The sequence below is a fragment of the Chlorocebus sabaeus genome, chromosome 7 (genome assembly GCF_047675955.1).
Source record: "Chlorocebus sabaeus isolate Y175 chromosome 7, mChlSab1.0.hap1, whole genome shotgun sequence".
NCBI classification, from domain to species: Eukaryota; Metazoa; Chordata; class Mammalia; order Primates; family Cercopithecidae; genus Chlorocebus; species Chlorocebus sabaeus.
The window spans coordinates 36330141-36345683 of NC_132910.1; the positions used below are offsets into that span (position 1 = coordinate 36330141).

At 35.4% G+C, this 15543-nt stretch overlaps 1 protein-coding gene across 5 annotated transcripts in view; it reads right to left on the bottom strand.

Moving 5' to 3' along the window:
- The window catches only part of WDFY3 (WD repeat and FYVE domain containing 3), a 308566-nt gene that overhangs the window by 250498 nt on the left and 42525 nt on the right, over nt 1–15543 (bottom strand). The gene's annotated exons all lie outside the window — the stretch shown is intronic.

Genomic DNA, 15543 nt, shown 5'->3' on the forward strand with positions numbered 1-15543 from the left:
ACCCTGTGCTTTCTGCAAAATACTTTTTTTATCTCATAATGAAAATCCAGCTTTATTGTGGGCACAGGGTTGCTATAAGAAAGGCATATCTAAGAACTCTAATATGATTTGAGAAAAAGCTAAGTCATTATATGACAATTTAAAGCAAAAATAACATGAAGGATCTAAAGCTGCAGCATTTAATGCCGGCAAAGGATGGCTTGGTAATTTCAGAAAGAGGTATGGCTTAAAAATGTCAAGAGAACAGGAGAGGCAGCTTCTGCCAACCAAGAGGCAGCAGACAAGTACCCAGACATTAAAAAAAAAAAAAAATCATTGAGGATAAAGTACATCTGCCTGGATTTTTATTGTAGATGAAAGTACCCTATCTTAAAAAAACAGCTTGCCAAGGACATTTATTACTATAGAAGAGAAGGGAGTACCAGGATTTAAGGGTATAAAGGGATAGACTAACTCTACTGTTTTGAGCAAATGCAGTTGAGTTTATAATCATAAGTGTCCTCATTGACAAAGCTGCTAAACCCTGAGTCTTGAAGGGAAAAGGTAAACACCAAATGCCAGTATTTTGGTTGTACCACAAGAAGGGCTGGAAATGAGAGTGCTTTCTGGATTGCTTCCACTGATACTTTGTCACTGAAGTTAGAAAGTAAGAGACTGCCTTTTTAAATTCTTTTGGTATTGGACAATGCCCTTGGCCACCCAGAACCTCATGAGCTCAATACCTACGCATTGAAGAGTCTACTTGAACCCAAACACAACATCTCTAACTCAGCCTCTAAATAAGGGCATTATAAAGACCTTTAAGGCTCACTACTCTATGGAAAGGACTGTCAACCAATGGAAGAGAACCCTGACAGAGACAACATCATGAAAGTCTAGAAAAATGACACCATAGAAGATGCCATCATAGTTACAGAAAAAGCCATAAAAGCCATCAAGCCCAAAACAGTAAGTTCCTACTGGAGAAAAATGTTCCCAGATGTTGTGCATGATTTCATAAGATGTATGATAGAGTTGATCAGGAAATTGTGAGAGACTGCAGATATAGCAAAAAAGGTGAGGGGTGAAGGGTTTCAAAATATGGATCTTGGAGAAACTCAAGAGCTAGTACATACCACATCAGAGGAATTAACAGAAGACAGCTTGATGAAGATGAGTGCTTCTGAACTAGTAGCAGACAATGAGGAGGAAGATGAATAAGCAGTGCCAGAAAAAAATCAACATTAGACAATCTGGAAGAAGGATTCTGATTATCCAAGACTTCTTTTATGGCATGGACTCTTCCATGATACAGGCACTGAAACTAAACCTAATGGCGGAAGAAGGATTGGAAAAGAAATATTTTTAGAGAAATAAAGCAAAAAAAAAAAAAAAAGGAAGAAAGAAATTAAAATGTATTTCTGTAACATGATACCAGTGTGCCTGCCTCTCTTGCCTCCCTGGCCTCCCCTTCTACCTATTCCTTCCCTTCCACCTTCTCCACATCTTCTGCTTCTGCCACTCCTAAGACTGCCAAAACCAACTCCTTCTCTTCCTCCTCAGCCTACTCAATGTGAAGATGATAAGGATGAAGACCTTTATGATGATCCACTTTCACTCAATGAATGGTAAATACATGTTCTTTTCCTGATGATTTTCTTAGTAACATTTTCTTTTCTCCAGCTTACTTTAAGAATACATATATTAAGTGTAACATACAAAATACGTGTTAATCAATTGTTCATGTTGGTGCTAAGCCTTCAACAGTAGGTTATTAGGGCCGAGCATGGTGGCTCACACCTGTAACCCCAGCACTTTGGGAGGCTGAGGTGGGCGGATCACGAGGTCAGGAGATCGAGACTAGCCTGGCCAAAATAGTAAAACCCCGTCTCTACTAAAAATACAAAAAATTAGCTGGGCGTGGTGACAGGTGCTTGTAATCCCAGTTACTCAGGAAGCTGAGGCAGGAGAATCGCTTGAACTTGGAGGCTGCAGTGGGCCAAGATCGCGCCATTGCACTCCAGCCCGGATGACAGTGCGAGATTCCATCTCAAAACAACAACAACAACAATAAAAAAAAAAAAAAGAAAAAAACATAGGTTAGCAGTAGTTACATTTTGGGAGAGTCAAAAGTTATACATAAATTTTTGACTGCAAGGGCATTGGCAACCCTAAGCCCTGAGTTGCTCAAGGGTCAACTGTATCTTGTCAGTAAGCATGTGTAAAAACTCTCAATATAATTTAATCATTAGGAAAATGCACATCAAAACCACAATGAGACACCACTTAACACCTATTTGGATAGCTACTTTCCAAAAAAATGGAAAATAACAAGTGCTAGTAAGAATGTAGAGAAATTGGAACCCTCATGTATTGCTAGAAAAATGCAAAATGGTGCAGTAACTGTGGAAAACAAGTTTAGTGGTTCCTCAAAAAGTTAAACAAAGAATTACCATACAACCCAGCAATTCTGTTTTCAAAAGAATTGAAAACAGTGACTCAAACAGAATCTCATATGTCAATGTTATTATCAGCAATTTTCACAGTAATGAAAGTTGTTAATAACTCAGGTGTGTGTAAACAGATGAACAAATATATAAAATGTGTTATACACATACAATAGAATATTATTCTTCTATAATAGAAATGAAATTCTGATACATGCAACAACATACATGAACCTTGAAAAGATTATAAGAAGTGAAAAAAGTCAGATGCAAAATGACAAATATTGTATAATAATTCTTAATATAAAATACCTAGAACAGGCAAATTCATAGAGACAGAAAACAGAACAGAGGTGGCTAGGAGCCAGGAGAGAGAAGAATGGGAATTATTACCTAATGGGTACAGAGCTTCTGTTTGGCATGATGAAAAACTTCTGGAAATAGATGATGGTGATGGTTCCACAACATCCTGAACATATATAATGGTGCTGAATTGTACACTTAAATATTGTTAAAATGGTCATTTTTAGGTAGTATTATTCCACAATTTCAAAAAGGCATTTAAGATTGAATATTATTCCTGAAACAGAATTTAATTTGATCGAAAGTCTATCGCCACAAAATTTTCAGGCAAACATAAACTAATACAGTACTAGCTTCAAAGTATATATTCAGCATTAAAATAAGGCATCCAAGTCCCCAGCCACACTAAAGAAGAAGCCTATAAATGAACCCCAAAGGATTTGTTTTTATAGCAAGAACTTGGTATTCAAGCCAAGTTAAACTCACAAACACTCCACAGAAATAAAAGCCAAGTTCATTGCAGACTTGAGATCTTTAGTTGTCTATTTTTACTGTTTCTATTTCCACATCTAGAATTCTCTCTTTAAGCCAGTTTAAAAATGGGGCTCTCAAGAGAAAAATATGTGCACTCAAATTTTTAATAATCAAAACTGTAGAACCTCAGAGTAGTAGAAGCTTTAAGTGTACAGACCTCAATTAACAGGAACTGGGGGAAAAAGGTTTTAATTATACACACATACCCCTCGCTCACCCCCACAATGTGTTGCATGCTTTTGGCAAGTGCCACAAAACCAATTACTTACCATGTTGTTTTCTAATCAGGAATGCTATGATTTTCCACAAACTAATAAAGAACCTGTTTCATAATAAACTTAGTCCTGAAATTACATTTTATGTTCCTAATCCACAGAAGTAGAACCTTGTCATATATTTAGGGGTAAGTATTACTCATAAAAAGATCACGTTTTATCACGCTGGATAGGTACAAGAAAACTATCTTTTTTGTGGACAAGCTGTAATTTCAGAAAAGGGATGAACAACATTATAAACTAAAAACAGAATGACACAAAAATAACAGTTCAAGAAATGCAAAACGCAAGCAAAAGGTAAGTTCATCAGTTAATCTAGTAAGTTCACAAGAGATGGGCAGAGAAAAAATAATGAATACAGTTCTATGCAGCAACATCCTCCCATCATTATACCAGTTCTCTCTATCCTCTTCTTGCCAGAAAGCACTCTGTCATGCCATGATCACTACCACTGCTATTCTCAATGAGAAAAAGAAAACAAACGTGGACTTTACTTATGCAAATGATTTACAATCATTAGATGAAGAATTCACTGATTTTCCTTCCTGCTTCTGTTACAAGTATTTTCTGAAGAATACTGCAATTCTCACATATGATTACCAGCAGCAAGTGACTGATCAGTTTGTAATTAGGCAGGAGGGAAAAGCTATTCTGACACTCTAATGTAGTACTTCAACTGGATGTCAATGTATCAAGAATGTTGCTCCAAATAGAATACAAGAACTTAAAATTAAATGAAGAAATTCCAGAGCTCTACTGATCTCTAGTCATTCTGCCAAATAATGGACTCTTGATAAACTGAAAATGAATATACTGAATTAATAAAACAATTTCTATGGAAATTATCAAATGAAAGTAATGTAATTTCAGTTCAAAATAATTGTAGTACAGACAAAATTCCATTAAGCAAATTAGAATTTTTGAGTATTTTCTATGTTACATTTAGACTCTGGCTGGCAAACATCTATAAGCTGTCTTTTTAGACTCATTGATAAAAGATGTTTGCTGGCTCTCCTCTAATAACATTAAACCACAAAAAAGAGATGAATAGATATATATTTTATATATCAAACAAAAACATACACATGAAACAAAGTATATAGCTATGAACAGATATATATTTTATATAACACACACACACAAAAAAGATGAATAGATACCTCTTTTTCGTGTGTGTGTGTGTGTGTGTGTGTGTGTGTGTTTTAGTGGAGAGATATAACTTTTAAAGTATCAACTGGCCAAGCCTTCTGAATTATTTCACTGCTTCATGGTAACATTACTAGTTTCTGACCTATTACCTTTTTTATCTTTTTTCTATAAACTTCAGTTTCATGGAAATGGTGAAGTTACAGAAGCCTAAGAGGTCAGGTCTGGTGTCAAGACCATTGAAAAGAAGCCAAGAGAGCCCAGGAGGCCAGTTGGCTAAAGCCTACTAGGCTAGTCCAAACCTTCCTCTTTACAAGGATAATTCACAATAACTGAAAACGTATAATCTAAGTCACTTAGTAAGGAAGTTTTAAAATAAATGATAATTACTAAAGCTAGGTGACAGATACATGAGTTGATTTTATGGATATCTGAAGTTTTCTATTCAAAAAGTTCAAAGTAAAATAAATTAACTTACATATTCTATACATAGTAGCAGATGTTTTTCTCATTCAGGCTTTACAATGTAAGACTACGGGACAAGGATAAATAGAGCATCTGGTACAGATAACCATCTCATTCCTTTTCTATTAAACACAGCAAATTCATTTCAAACTCCTTATGTTTTATAATTATGACTTCAAAATGTGAGGGCAATAATAAAAATCATTAGTAAATTTGAACATATATATATATATATATGTAAAAATTGGGAATGGTAAAAACCACCAAAAGCGAAGTCAAAAAACAAATGAGACAATTGGGAGAAAATACTTGCAATATACATTACAGATAAAGAACTAATATTCTCAACATTCAAAGAGCTTAATAATAATTTAAAAAGACCAAAACTCCTAGAGAAAAATGAAAAAAGATATATACAGACATCTCCCCCTACATATATGGCTCTGATAGATGGGAAAAGATGTTAAACCTCACTCATAATAAGAAAAGTGCACATTCTAACTACACCAAAATACCTTTTCTTTGCCCTTCAGATTGGCAAAAATTCAAAAGCTTGACAATAGACTCTCTTGGTAAGGCGGTGGGAAAACAGGCACTCTCATACGTTGCTGATGGGAATGCAAAACAGTACAAACCCTATGGAAGGGAATTTGGTAACATCTAGCAAAACTACATAGGCGTTTACCACTTCAACCTAGCAATTCCACTCCTACATTTATCCTGAAGATATACCTCCAACAGTATGAAAAGACACAAGGTTATTAATTACAGCACTGTATAACTGTAAATTGCTAGAAACTATGTGGATACACAAACATAGAAAAGAAGATGAATGAACTGGTGTACATACACACAAAAGAATGATGACGACCTCTATGAACTGATACGGAATAATTTCCAGGGTATATTTTCCAGTGAAAACAGCTAAGTGCCAAAGTGTTTACACAGACAATATGCTATCTTCTGTGTTGGAAAAAAGGGGAAATAAGAAAACACACATATCTACTAATCATTATAAAACGAAACATTGGAAAGATAAATGAAAAAACAATAAGGTTGGTTATCTACCAGGGTAGCATGTTGTTTTTGTTTTTAGTGATATATGTGAAACAATTCTGAAACCACTTTAGATGGTACTCGTTTAGATCAAATGAGTAAAATGTTGGCATGATTGGGAGCCCATGTTCTCATTATAGAAAAATGGAGAATTGGAGGTATCAATGCGAATTTTCATTTTGAAAAAAATATACCCATATTCACATATGTATATGCATGTTACATGGGCATATACATGTAACACATGCACATATTTTTGTGTGTGTGTGTGTATACACATATACATGTATACATTTTCTAGCTTGTTCCCTGATAGGGCCTAGAAGCAAAGACACCCAGCAATAACATACATACCAAAGCATCCAGATCTTGGTTTCTAATACTATTACCCAATAAGAAGGACCAGGGCTCCTAGGAGAAATGACTGACTCCAGTGCTGGGCAGTAAACGCACAAGATGAAACTTATTATAAAGCATGAAAATAATGACTTGCTTAAAAAAATGATGGGAACACATAAAAGGATACAAGAGCCAGCATGAAGAAGGTGCCACTGGTGAGGACTGGAACCACCTGAGCTCCAGAATATTTACAGACAGTAACAAAATGTTAAGCATTAAGGGAAAAATAGGAAACCATAAATTCAAATTAACAATAAATACAACAATACACATAGATAAATAGAAGGGCTCTTACTATAGTAGAACACTGAGTAATAACTGGTAAATGCAGAGAGTATAAATGCAAATCACTTTGCAACTATAATAGTAAAGATTGATTCAAGCAAGTATCATCAATGGATGCAAATATAGGGGATGAAATGTTATGAGGAGTTGTATATTTTAACTGTCTTAAAGTGTCTCCCTCCCAGTAGACAGTTTATTAGTTGCAAGGAACACGTAGTAATATGGTTTGGCTGTGTCCCTACCCAAATCTCATTTTGAATTGTAGCTCCCATAATCCCCACATGTCATGGGAGGGAGCCGGTGGGAGGTAATTGAACCATGGGGTGGTTACCTCCATGCTGTTCTCATGATAGGGAGTTCGCAAGAGATCTGATGATTTTGTAAGGGACTTTTTCCCTTTTGTTCGGTACTTCTCTCTCCTGCCTCCATGTGAAGAAGGGTGTGTTTGCTTCCCCTTCCACCATGATTGTAAGTTTCCTGAGGTCTCCCCAGCCATGTGGAACTGTGCGTCAATTAAACTTCTTTCTTTTATAAGTCACCCAGTCTCAGGTATTTCTTCACAGCAGCGTGAAAACGAACTAATACATGTAGTAACTACATAGTGGAAAAATCAGACAATGAAATGGTCAAAATTTCCATCACAAATGAAAGGCAGAACAGTTGGCACCTATAGATGTGATATGCTCAGAAATATATATTCCTTATCAAATATTCCATCCAGGAATGTATAACCTGAAATCTTATCAAGAGAAAACATCAAACAAATAAAAAATAAGGAACAAACAAAAAGTAAGAAAACAAACAAAAAATAACTTCTGAAAAGGAAGAGAAAGGATGACTTTCTCTTTTAAAATGTCATATAATAAAAGATAAAGGTTGAAGAATTATTCTAGATTAAAGGATACTAAAAAGACATCAAATATAAATGCAACATATGATCACTGACTAATTCCTTCACTGGAGGAGAAGAAAACTGCCTTAGAAGGCATTTATTCAGATAACAAAATCAGAAAATGGCAGATTAAAGTAAGAATGTTAAGTCTACTTAGGTTTTTAGACTGCTAATGTAAGAGATGATCCTTATTCTTAGAAATCTACGCAAACACATTTAGGACTAAAGGGCTATAATATGTTCAATGTAACTCTCAAATGGCTAAATGAAAAGAATAAATACCTGCATGCATGTATATTTACAAATATATACATACATGCACAAAGTGAGAAAAAGTGAGTAATAAAGCATTTGGGACAAAAGGCTAACAATAGATGAATCTGGATAAAGGGTACATGGATGCTCTTTATATTATTTTTGCAACTTTTCTGCAAGTTTGAAATTATTTCCAAAAAAATCATTATATTCAGGAACTAACACATTATCTTTCTCCCTAAAATCCGTTCCTTCTTTTATAATTCCTACACAGCTGAACAGGACCAGTGCCAACTAGTCATCCCACTAGAAATGACAGTTAACCTAGATTACTCAATAGTTTCATTTCCTTCCTTTTCTATAACTCCTACACCCCAAAGGAGAATTTCCTAAGGGAATATCATTAATATAACCTTTGTTTTCTCCAATCATACCAAATTGGTGTAGGACCTAATCACTTAGCATTTCTCATCTGACTTACTGCTACAATCTACTAATGATCACCGTTCCTCCAGTCTTGGACCTAAATCATTCTACACACTGCTACAGAGTGACTTCCCTCAATGAAATGTGAGTATGTCACTCCCTGTATTTCTTAATTTGTCCTAAATATAGGTAGGAAAGAACTTATTAACTTGAAAAAACTCAACACTAATAATATATTATTTTGGATCTTGAGAAGCAAATAAGCAAAAATTACTGCCCAGAGACTTAAAAGCTGGTATAACGTAATTGATATAGTCATAAAACAACTGCAAGAGCCTTCTTGGACACAATCTTAAATATATTCAGTGCCTTTTACACAAATAATGTAAGAACCCTGGAAGAAGGAAAGGTAATTAAAAGCAAAGAAGGGAAAAGAAATGCAAGGAAAAGAAGGGAAGGAAAAGAAATTGAAAGGCAGAAAATTGAAAAGAAGGGAAGGAAAGTTAAAAGAAAAGTCTATTAGTAAAACAGAGATTGGTCTAGCATTAAAATGTTAGCATTTTAAGAATTAACTAACCCTCTCAATTATTCCTAATGAAATAGCAAGCATAAACAGAGAAAAGTATTTTTTATATGTCTTTATCAATATCTAACATTTTATCAAATGTTACTTGAGAACAGTATTATTCATAATCAATATTTATCAATATATATTGATAAGTATTGCTTAAATATTTATAAGCAAATATGGAACCAAGTTTCTATTGCCTTCTTTTTTTTTTTTTGAGACCAAGTCTTGCTCTGTCACCCAGGCTGGAGTGCTGTGACTGACACAATCCCAGCTCACTGCAACCTCAACCTCCCAAGTTCAAGCAATTCTCTGCCTCAGCCTCCCTAGTAGCTGTGATGCCACCATGCCTGGCTAATGTTTACATTTTTAGTAGAGGCAAGGTTTCACCATCTTGGCCAGGTTGGTCTTGAATTCCTGACCTCGTGATCCACCCACTTTGGCCTCCCAAAGTGCTGAGATTACAGACGTTAGCCACCGTGCCTGGCCTGTTTTCATTTTTAGATTTTCAATTTCTCAATTCAAGGCATCAATATATAACTATACATTTATTGTATATAAAAATATACACAAATACAGCATATATGTATAATATACATAAAAGTTACACAATATATATCTGTATCCGGATTCTAGTATCTTACTTCAGCACCTATACCTGTAGATTTTAGATATCAGTAAAAAGTTTTAAGTAACTTTTATGTTGAATGTCAAGTTGTACAATAACAACTAGATTTTATAAATATAAACATTTATTGATATTTCATACTGAGAATATCAAATACAACAGATAGCCAAATACACATTGAAGAGTCTCCTCAAGACAAAAAGCTTGCTTCTTATATTTCTTTTCCAGTTTATAGATGGAAAAGAAAACAAACTAAACAGAGGCAATAAACATGTCACACTACAGCCTCCTCTCACCCCAAAAAGTTGTTTTAATCATCACATTCAATCTTTTTATAACAAATAACATTTGTTCTTTAAACTTCAATTTAAAAATTCTAAGTGTGAGTGTGTGTGTGTCAAGAGAGACGGAGTAAAGGATCAAAGATCAATTCAGTTTATAGATGGGTTCTTTTGTTAGGTTTCTATAGGTCTAAGCATGTAAAGATGGCCAACAGTACAGTAAGAATTTTTTTTTTCAATCTTATTGCTTTTACCGAAGCAAAGTCTGTTTTGTTGTTGTTGCTGCTGTTTTCTGAGACAGGGTCTCGCTCTACTTGCTCAGCCTGGAGTGCAGTGGCACCATCAAAGCTCCCTGCAGCCTCAGCCTACTGGACTCAAGGGATCCTCCTGCCTCAGCCTTCTCAGTAATTAAGACTACAGGTGTGCACCACCATGCCAGCAATCCCCCTGCCTCAGTCTCCTGAAGTGTGGGATTACAAGCAGGAGCCACCACACCCAGCCAAGGAATCCCATATGCAACAGAGTTATTTAACTTACTCCTTGTGTATTGCTTAAAGCATTAAATGACAGCTAAAAATGGAAGTGTTTGGCCTATCTTCTATTCAGCTGGGACACGTGCTGTGAGATCTTTGAACTTACAAAAGCAGTTAGCCTGTCTCTTTAGGTTTGCAAATAATGAAAGGGGAAAATCATCATAGTCTTTGGGGGTAAATGAGTTAAGAATATGCCACCCCAAAATGCCATTCTGGCATACTGACTACTTAAGTTAAAAGCACTTACAAAAACAGTAGGTACAAGAAGATCATTCTGACCATACTGTTTCTTAGAAGTAGGAGATGAAATTCCTATATTGGAAAGAAAACAGCATTCTTATCATCAAGAATCAAAAGTTGAGGCCAAAGGAAATCTGTACAAACAATTCTGTTACACAAATTCTTATCATCCCAACCACTTCTCTGCCCACTTGACTACCCTAGCCCAAGCCCCTCTGCCTTATCACATTTTTTGCAAGTTACTGCTCTTTGTCCAACTCAGTATATAAGTGTTTGTCTTTCACTGCTTCTTTGGGTCTTCATTTCTTTATGAGGCTCCTATGCCACATAAAGCTGTTATTAAATAAATGTGTATGCTTTTCTCTTGTTAATGGAAATTTAATTCTTGGGCCCAACTATTACCCTAAGTGGATGGAGGTGAAATTTTGCCTCTCCTACAGGGGAAGAGATTCTTAATAAAGTTCTTATCAATCTCTAATGCTAATAAACATTCTTAGTAGCGGGTTCCATACACCATACTCCAAGCATGAAAATAAAACTTCCAGGCCAGGTATGGTGGCTCATGCCTGTAATCCCAGCACTTTGGGAGGCTAAGGCAGGAGGATCACCTGAGGTCAGGAGTTCAAAACCAGCCTGGCCAACATGGTGAAACCCCATCTCTACTAAAAATTCAAAAATTAGCCAGTTGGGGTAGTGTGCACCCATAGTCCCAGCTACTCAGGAGGCTGAGGTGGGAGAATCGACAGAGCTCAGGAGGTCAAGGCTGCAATGAGTCATGATTGTGAGTTAGATATTATTTTCTAATGCCAAACTGCAAAAACTGTGATCAGCTTATTTTTTTGTTAATATAAAAATTTTTATAAATAAATTCCTAAAAGCTACATTAATGGGGGAAGCACTCGGGCTATAAATATACACATTCACATAGGCACAATGATTTTAGGGCACAGCCCTATTAAAGGAATCTTTTTCTACACCAAAAAAAAAAATTAATTGCAATATTTTAATACCTAACAATTAGATCTATTTTATTAAAAAGCAGATTTCTGAAAAGTTATTTTCTAGCATTTACAATATTTCTTAGGATACTATCATTGCAGAGGTTTCTGCAATGTAAAATGAATAGAAATTCGTACACAACTTTATATCCATATTCTATTTCCTAGGCATTGGTTAATTTTTCTGTGTAGGACTTTATTCTTTACAAAGGCATTTCACATTTAGCTGACCATTTAACTTGATCCTCACAATAACCCTCTGGGAAGAAAGCTAACATATGCCAAATACCTACCATATGCCAGGCTCCACATTCAGGGTTTACATGAACAATCTCTTTAATCCTAACAACAATCACATGAAGTAGATACTATCAATTCCATTTTTACAAAACAGAACATTGAGAATAAGAAAAGTTAAGTAGCCCAAGGTCACATGCTAGAAACCAGAAAAACCAGGCCTTAGAAACAGGTCTGTCTGCCTTACACCCAATCCTCTACTCTTTCACCTACACAATGTTGTTTCATCACAAAGGAGGAAACGGTCAGAGGAAAAGGTATACCTGAACAGGGCTGCTTAGCTTAGTATGTGGTAGGAACAGCATTTAAAACTAAAATCCTGTGCTTCTAAAACTTTTCCTATTACAGTACCTTCCAACTACAGTACCTACACAACCATTATAAAGCATAAAGATATAGCCAAAGTATAAGATGATGGCTTCAAATTTGCCCTTGAAAATTTGCAAGAACCAGTACAATATACTATTACATGTACACTTCCATGGAAAACCTCATAGCATTCCTACAAAAGGTTTAATGCTCACAACCTCCTTTGCTTTTCCAGTAGTAGTTAAGCTCAGAAGAGAAAATCTAAAGGTGTTTCTTCATTCACTCATTCAGCTACTTAGCTAGCACAGAATGGACAACTAACCCTCCAGGTGCTGAGGACTATGATTTCCAAGTCTCTTCCCTCTTTATTAAGTAACTCACCTAGTATCATGCCTCAGTGCCATATGCATTTCCTTTAACCTCTTTCTTTTCCTATTATTTTCCAATTTCTACTCTATTAGCCTCAAAGAAACCTCTCTTAATTGTTCCCATTTGTTAACTTCAACCAAGTAATAACTACTTGTAGTCACTATCTAATGCCCTGGGAAGTTTTTAAAAATATATCTCATGTGGCTTCCTGCTCCTGTGGCAGGAATACTTTCTGACTTCACTAGGCAGACCCAGGAAGAAACAAATAGACAATGTGGATTTTTACAAGAAAGTTGGTCTGGACTCTTCAAAAAATCAGTATTATCAAAAAAGAAAGGAAGAGAGAAAGAAAAAGAGATGAATAGTGAAAAGAGAAGCAGGATAAGGGAAACTAATCTAGAATTTTTAAAGAATAAAGAGACATAAGCAAATGCAATATATAGACCTTAACTAGATTGTTGTTTGAAAAAAACTATAAAGGAAGTTTTGAGGACAACTGGAGAATTAAGATATGGACTGAATTTAACACAGAACTATTGTTCTTTTTTACATATGGTAATTAATAAGTGGTCATGTAAACAAAGTCCTTATTTCTATGAGATGCATATTAAAGTATGTAGTTTTTAAGAGTAAAATGTCATAAGGTCTGAAATTACTTTCAAATGGTCCAGCAGTATCACACCCCTCTCTAAAATGTACATATTCCACAAAAATATATGTAGCAAAATGTTGGTAATTATTGAATCAAGGTTGAAGGTGTTTGGATGTTCACTGTATTATTCATTAAACATTTCTGCATGCTTAAATTTTACAAAATACAAAACTCGGTTTAAAAAGGTAAGGGGGAGATTAATCCATTGGGCAGTCTACACTTGTTTTCAGATTTCTAGTATTCTTCTTTGAAACGGAGTCTCTCTCTGTCACCCAGGCTGGAGTACAGCACAATCTAGGCTCACTACAACCTCTGCCTCCCAGGTTCAAGCAATTCTCCTGCCTTAGCCTCCCAAGTAGGTGGGATTACAGGCGTCCGCCATCTCGCCCAGCTAATTTTTGTATTTTTTTTTAAGTAGAGATGGGGTTTCACCATATTGGCCAGGCTGGTCTTGAGCTCCTGACCTCAAGTGATCACCCGCCTCGGCTTCCCAAAGTGCTGGGATTACAGACGTGAACCACTGCACCCAACCTAGATATCTAGTATTATTGATAGAGCAGAAATAACGACTTCCTCTTAATCTACAGAGTGCTAACTGCTAAATCTTAAAAGGGTTAACACTCTAATCAGGTTCTGAGGAAGAATACACAAAATTACAACTCTACTCTTTTTTTTTTCCTTCCATAAACAAATGTATATCACCAATACTTTAAGTATAAAACCATATAATTTTCCCATGGTACCAAAGATGATAATGTGTGGGTATACTGCACAAATCTTTTCTTAAACCATGTTTTTCATAGTTTTCATTAGAATGTCTTACCAAGGTCAACAGATGGTAAAGGAGCAAATTGTATTTTTATAAAAATCTATTTGCATATACCTTATACAATCTCACAGATGTTATTTTCAATTTATTATGTAGTAAGTACTTTTGTCTTATTCTTAAATGGTCCAATCACCCTGAGACCCAGGCCTTAGGCAAAACATGCAGACAATGAGGAGTACAATGAACCTAAAGAAAGTTAGAAAGATGGCTACGGTCACCACACATTTTTGCAGAAATACACTTCAGAGAAAACAAGTTTTTTACAAACCTATGCTTCTTCAAAATACAGTTCTAACATAAGATACCACTGAAAACCTCATTCATTTATGTTCACACACCATTTTACACTATTAAATTAGACTTAAAATGTATTCCCATTCCAGATGAATAAACTAAAGGCTATGAAAATAAGTCTTCCACAAAATCCCAACATCCATGCAGGCAAGAAAAAGCAAAGGGCTAACTCAAATTAAAAACGTATATCAAAACGTTTTTTCTTTGGGTATTACTAAAATTATTTAAAGACTAAAGGTATTTATTTTCTTCTTGCACATATCCCCTTCTTAGAGAAACTGCCCTTTCCCTACTCACTGAAAAGGAACTTTATTGTGAACACCTAACTAGACTCTTCCAACAACAGCTGACTGAACAGTGTTAGACATCCTCCACGTTGTGAGATAAATGGGTTCTCTTCCCTAGCAAGTTAGAATTTAGAATTTTATGAGCTATTTATCTATGGGGACTATAGGCTAGCTGAATTTAACACTCACAATTGACCACTGTACACTGATAAGAAAGTAGAGACCATTTAGCAAAACAAAACAAAAACAAAAAACACAGGCAACTACAGAAAAAGGAGAGGAGGCACCTAAAAATATTCAGGTCCTCAGAAGCCTGGCTGTACTTCCTGTACTGAGTTCTATAGTATGTGTCACCAGGAAAATTGTCTTCAAAACAGCCATCAGGGGTGAGGCAGGAAGGTAAATATGGACATCTATGTAGATACAGATGTAAACTTCCAAAGAAACAAATGAGTTAAATTAGCATACTAAATACCAAAAATATGATTAGAACATAGCAAAGCCTGGGATTCAATTACTAATCAACACATTCTTCCCAAAGTAGGATGGTAACCTTCTTTGGAGTCACTTGCAAAGATAGAACAAATCATTTCTGGTCCAAACTTTCTTTATTAGTGTGCATTTTCTTACTTTTATCAGCAATAGAATAAAATGTTTGAAACCTGTGTTTAATATTAATGAATATTCACAGACTATCAGCTTTAACTATAAATTCAAATATAATAAAAATGCCTTATGTCCTTTTAGGGTAGAGAAAGAAATAAGCAATGTCTTTCTTCATGTATTAGAGAGGCAG